Below are 6,887 nucleotides of genomic sequence, written 5' to 3'. Positions count from 1 at the left end.
GGATCTTCAAGCGGATGCTTTCGCATTACATAGTCTCGAAGACCTTGGACAAGTCGGTCTCTAAGATTGTTGTACAATTCTTGTCTGGAAGGCACAAGGGTCTGCCGGCTTCCACAGTCAGTTTCCGCAGTCAGCTTCCGCATGACTAAATCCTTCATCGCTTCATCTTTTTGTGCCCGGCAGTAGAAATGGTATCGCTGCACAATCATGAACAGTCTTGGGGAGTAGTGGCCTGTGAGCTGCTGCAAACTTTCGCCGAGCAGGGCTTTTCTTGGCCTTTTGGAGCCAGCAGTCTCCGAAGCAGCGAGTAAGTTGGCCTTCCATAGGAGCTCAAGAACACCGCACATTGTTTGGCTGCCGATACGTCGTGAGCGATGAGGTGTTTTTCTAGGGCCTCGACAAGTTCCTCCCATTCATCGCCGTCCTTGCCCGCAAATGCTTCCAATTTCGGCATGGCGGTGCTTCTAAGTCGCCGCTTGCGTGACGAAAAAAACACCAAGTTGGTTACTTATGTTTGTCTTTGTCGTCGTGGAGTTGTTGCGATTAAGAAAACATGTTTAATAAAACTTAACATGCGGGCTGGTTTGACCTGCAACCTAAAAGTCAGTGACCAGCAGCACCTCACTGCTTTATATAGGAAAGGCGATTGATGTGCCCCCTAGAGTCCAACCAGGCACACGGTGGTAACTGCCGGCTGCAACAAACACTGCCCAAATGTTCCTTCTTCTGCCTGCTGCAGCACACTCATCTTCCCGTCTGCCCCCTTGAAATGATAGTAAGTAGCCCCCAGAAATCCTTTGCATGCTATATCCTTTATTTTGATATTTGTAGGTCTGTTCTGGAGTCGAACATTCCTTCTGCATGTTTTCGTGGACACATTATGCTAGAACCTCATGCTTCCCACTGTTACACTTACTGTTACACTGCCTTAGCCCTTCCTACTGCAGCATGCTTATCTTCCTGTTAGCCCCTTTGAAGTGATTCAAGTGGCCCACAGGAATCCTTTGCATGTCCTATATTTTGCCTGGATATTTGTAGATATGTGTGGGAGTTGAACTTTCCTTCTCTGGAATTTTGTGCGTCTTTTCATGGGCATTGTTAAATTGCTACATTGCTCGGCCATTCTGTGGTGTCAGGGAAGCACGTATAGGCTTCCTACGTTGCCCAGGGGGCACTGCGAAAAGGGACTTGATTAGTATTTGCTTTGTGTAGTACAATAAACTTGAGCGTCTCAAACTGTTGGGCACGTAAAGTGTGTCTGCTCTGTTGCAAAATGCGAGGTCACGAGGAAAATACGAACAAACAAAAACGTTTGAATGCCGTTGAAGCACGGGTCAAAGCTAAGATGATAGAAGCGTGAGCCAAGAGACGCGTTTTATGCGTTCCAAAGTATAAATGAAAACAAAAAGAGTAATAAAACGGTTGTGACGCCAGATGGGCAACGTCGCAACCCAGATATGAAACCCGTACCCAAGCAGTGGTGGCATGAATCTGACACTTTCGATTATCTTGCGACGTTGAATCTATCCGATTTCGGACGTCCCAAAGTATTTTTCTGTTTTTCAACACCACACAGAAAGAAAAAAGCTCAGCCAACGTTCCATAAGTAATGCTAGGTGCAATCAGATGAGCTTGTACTACCCAAAATGAGGGCACCACAGTTTGTTCAAAGCTTCAGCGCAGGAGGCCTATCGGTGATTGCATGATTTGCATTTTTGATAGGAGTTGTGATGTTGAAATGGTGTTTAACATTTTGTTTTGGTAACGGCACCGGACAACTCATGCCTCCTCTTTCTGATCAAGACTGTTAGACTTCCTTTTCTTCATCATGTGGGCCATTCTCAACCACACCGACTCGGTTCATATACTTCTCACAGTGTGAAGTAAACAGTTACTGTTAAAAGTTTTTCTCATTTCCAAGTTGAGTGCTTTCAAGAATTGTTTTTTCGGACAACTAGCAAGCCATTTCCTGCAGTTGCTCCAAAGTCCTTGCTTTTAAACATGGTCGAATCTGCCAACACTCAAGATACGTCGCTGCAGAAAGTTCTTTCTACTTTTGGGAATCATTATTGCCCGAAGACTTCATCATCGTCCAGCACTTTTGCATGAACTCGCATGTCTTCATGCCAAAGGGTAGTAGTCTGTTGGCAACTTTGTCACAGCTGGCGACAATGGAAGGACGGAGGAGGAAAAGGATTACACTCACAAAGAGGCGATTAGAAGACTGGTGGAAATTATCTAGGGAATATTGAATGATGCACAACTAACTAGCACAGCTGGAGTCAGGTGGGACAGCGAAAAATTGGGACTCCCTCCCGGGTGGCTCCGGCCCAAAGTCTCAGCCCTGTCCCCCAGTGGGTCTGGTGCTGGGGCAACGCCAACAAGGTTTGATCAGAGGAAAATTGGTGACTCCTTCGCTGGGGGAAAAAGGCAGGTGTGATGTTTTTATATTTTACCCGATCCCTCTAAGGTGATCCTGGGGATATCCCATACTTCCTGGTGATAGCTAAGGGGCGAAAATTTGCTTAGAAGGTTGGAAGGAATAATGTGTTCGTCTTTTTAGACTTAGGCTAGGTGGTGCAAGCTACCGCCCGTTACAAAGGGTATATAGCCATTACTATCCATCCAGCCTGTCCAAACACTGCAACTTCGTAATAAAGCTTGAACACATGCAGTGTCGTTTGCAGAACTAACAGTGCGACATTCCCTTGTCTAAGCATCCTTCTCCGGGCTTCACCTCGATTTTGGAGAAAACATCTTTTCAATCATCGTCGTTTTTTTTTTCATATTAGTTAAAAGATTTTTCTGTCTCGTCAACTCAGCAGAAACTACAATGACAGCCTTGCGAGTAACCTTTTACTGGTTATTACTAGTGTTGGGACGAATATTTATCCCAATCGAGATTCGAAGCCGAATCCGAAGATTCGGAAAGATTTGGAATAGTAGCCGAATCTCAAGCGATTCGGAAAAGTTCGAAAAGATTCGGAGCGTTGCCATGGTTGGCCAGATCACTTGATGGGAGTTTCAGCTTATTGTGGTATTAAATTCACTAAATTCTAGAAAGTGCACAAAAAATATTGTAATACAATATCATAGTAATAAATAAAATCTTCCGCTTTGTTTATGTTATTGGATGTTTGTCGAGAATGGTAGCCAGACATTGCGGGAAAATTGGTTTCGGTTCCGGATTACGACCAAAATAGGCATGCTTGGTGCGCGTGGAAATACAAGCGCATGTTTTCATCGCCAAAAGAAATCAATACCATACGGGCTGTTCGGTACAGACACATTTCGTGCCCATAATTACGGTCATGGTGGCACACACCGCCCAAGTGAGTATGTTCGATTCGATTATCTTCAACGTGTGTCCACTGAGGTATTGTTTTCAGAACACGAGAAACGATCTTGAACTCCTTAAACTATTGGTCTCCTGTACTGCATTTGTACCTTTCTGGTTAATGACACCCGGTTTAGTTAGTGTTTGTTTCTGAACAATAAAGTTGCGCTGGACACCCCTGTGTTGTGTTTCTTTTTCACCAAATAAAGTTCATGAACACAACTTTCTGCCAAGAACGGAGAAACGACAGTGCGAAGTTTTTCTTCGCCACCGGTGCCGGGTCGAAGTTGTGACGAGCAACACTCATCTCCCTCTCGCGCCTTACAGGTACAGACATACGCAGCTCTAGAGAAGGAGACGAATCATTTCCTTGCCGGAATATATTTATTGTGCGTTGTGCCACATTATGCACAGCAATTCGCTACATTTTACCGATCATACCGATCACCACGAAACCGCACAGAAACCCAGACCATGCATTGATTGGGCCTACGACAACCACACCGATCAGCTCAGCTCGACCTGGGCGAGTGCCAGGGTTTAGAATGACAGTACAGTACATACTATACGTTGAAATAAACAAGACGAAATCTAATTATACGCAGTAATACCTACAAAACACACAACTGACCGCGTTCGCGAGGTTTACGACAAGGTTCACGCTGCCGTCTGGAACCGCCGACGAACCTGACGAATCTCCGAATCTGCCGAATATTCGACGCAGGGAGTTCGGAAATTTCCGACTCTCTCCGAATCCGAATCTCCGGTGATTCGTCCCATCACCAGTTATTACTACTGGATCTGATTGCACCTGTTAATGAACCCGCTGTTGCAAGTGCACAGCAGTTGAACCTCATAACCCGCAACGAGATACGCTGCATACTATAGTACCACTCGATTATTCAGCTTGAAATGGTGCTGCATATTATGTACTAGAAACAGTCAATAACAAGCTTAAAAAATGGATCTGGGTGTTTATATAAACTCTGAATGCATCAATTTTATTAAAGAACTACTCCACAGGAGGTCACCAGTAGAGGGCCCTGTGAGCTCCTGACAAGAATATTTAAAGTGCTGTTAGATGTCCTCCGGCCCAGCCCCCAGTAATCAGTGCAGTTCAAGCAGTTAAAGCAGAAACTTTTAACTAATAGGGGGTGCTGACAGAGTTTGTGATTCAGTCCAGAAGCGAACATTCTCGTCAGAAACTCCTGTAACGTCCAGTGATGGACTGCAAATAGATTCTGCTGCAGTCACATGATTGTAAGTATGCACGCTTACGATTTCTTTGCTTTTTAGACCATAGAATGCGACGGATAGGAGCGTAGGCGCCTTGCTTTGGGATGAGCTTCCGAGTGCGATATTTTGCTCGTGCGATATTAAAGTAAGATGGAATTTATGTCATAGTCGATGTCTCTCATATTCGTCTATGACCAGCATCCACAAGCAAGGCCTCGCATGCGCTGTTAGCACTGTATCCAGTTCTCGATAAATGCTCCCACATATTTGTCACAGGACAACGAACAAAATATGTTTTCTACTTTTTACACGTTGCCACAACAAATCTTCGGGCAGTCTAAATTACTGTAGACGAGTACTGTGCAAAGTTTATTAATTTTTTTATGAAAAAAATCGCTACCTGAATGCAAAGCACAAAGGCTGAAAATACATGTAGTTGGTGATCACAAGACCCTAGTTTTGTTTTCTACTCCCACCTTCTCAGTCATCTCTAATTTTCGATTGGTGTCTCGCACAGAAGAGCATTCGCGTTACAACAAGGAAGCTTAGCAGTTGGGCAGTGAAGTTTCCACAGTGGTCTTTGCACTCCAGCTTTCCTACATCGCGTTCTGAGGGGCTCAGTGAGACATTTTGTAAACCCCGAGACGGGGAACAATAAAAAAACGGACACAACAAAAACTCGTTTTATCGTTCCTCATCTCAGGGTTTACAAGGTGTCTATTAATTACCAGCTCGCCTGCACTCTCTCACTGCTTACAGCTCAGTCAGGTAGCTAAATATGCTTTTATTTTGGCTTGAAATAATAATAATAATCTTTATTCAGCCTAAAGGGCTGCGACACCACAAAAAGGCCATTGGCCCATACCCGAGGCCTGCGGTTCCTTCATTACTACAAACAAAACAAAGGAAGATTTTCACACGAAACGTACATGCACACACGAGTGCGTACACGTACACAACACACATGCGTGCTCGCACACACACGGGGGAGGGAAAGAGGAAAGGGGAGGGGGGTCGTGAGTTCAATAAAACAACATTATCATAAATTTGTTTTTACAACTGCAACGTTAAGGAAAGAGTTAACATAAAGCGAATTTTAATTAACGTGCTCATATAAACACGTCAACAAGCATGTTTATGTATCAGGCACTGGAGCACACAAATTAAGTAAACTCGTACAATTGCCGCGAAGCTGCAGCAGGTACTGTAAAACAGCCGCCCTAATATCTACCGCACGTTCACATGTAAATCTCCAAAGTTTACACACACGAATCCGCGCTGATCAGCTGATCGGAAATGATGTCTTGAAATTCTTACTCTCCGAAATGGCACGCACACACAAGGGACCGAGGTTGTCACACACGTAAAGAACACACGAAATAACATCACAGCTTGTTTTCTTTAAATGACGAAACCGTCTTCAAATTGGGAGTCTTTCCCCAATGCGTCTTTGGAATGTATGCAGAGGTTTATGCTTGAACTTCTGACACGAACACAAGAAGATGGAAATTCACGGTATTTTATTCCGGAACCGACAAAAACAACGGTTCACGATCCGGAAACCGCGATAGACGCAGCCATTTTTCCGAGTTGTTTTCTTAGTGCAAAATGTTAAAAAAAAAAAAAAAGAACGAAAACACGAAGTACCGGGCGTGAATTAACCTCGAAAGACCCAGGAAATGTAGTATCAACCGACGTTATCACACGGATACCGAATAACAGAGGCAACCGAGGCCAGTCTGACCAATGCTCTCGTCTGACCAAACGGGTTGGGTGCATGGGTGCATGGTCGGCATGGTCGCATGGTTGGGTGGGGCTGCGACAGGAGCGCCGCTACGTGGCAGTGAATGACAGCGTGTCACTTTTTTCTCAGAGATTGCCAACTTTTTGGCTGTTTTTCGGGAAGCCTGTCAAATAGATTGTGCATCGACATTAAAACTGACGGCCCTTACACTTCTTATAAATATATTTTGTGGTCAAAAGTGACTCTGCTAGACAAAAAAATGTAGTAGAGCTCAATGAGACAAGAGTGGAGACAAGAGCTACCTAGAGTTACCGCGGAGTCGGTAGCGGTTTTGTTGAGTTTAGCAGACGACAAGCTTGAAGGCTTTGCTACGCAGAATTTGCTCATTCCCGGAAAGCCGCCGTCAAGATGAAACTTTTTAGACATTCATCAACTTCTGGGTTGCCTCGAAGATGATGGTCTTATTGACGGCACGTTCCTTCGTTTACCCCACTACGGCGAGAGCAAGCTTGCCAGCTCAGCCGTGGGTGCTCTGGCATGTTGGATTTTTTTAATGGGCGTTCGAACGCT

This window comes from Ixodes scapularis, unplaced genomic scaffold (assembly GCF_016920785.2).
Source record: "Ixodes scapularis isolate PalLabHiFi unplaced genomic scaffold, ASM1692078v2 PGA_scaffold0__279_contigs__length_252992795, whole genome shotgun sequence".
Taxonomy (NCBI): domain Eukaryota; kingdom Metazoa; phylum Arthropoda; class Arachnida; order Ixodida; family Ixodidae; genus Ixodes; species Ixodes scapularis.
The sequence above is the reverse complement of the archived record's forward strand: the minus strand, read 5'-3'. Positions refer to the sequence as shown.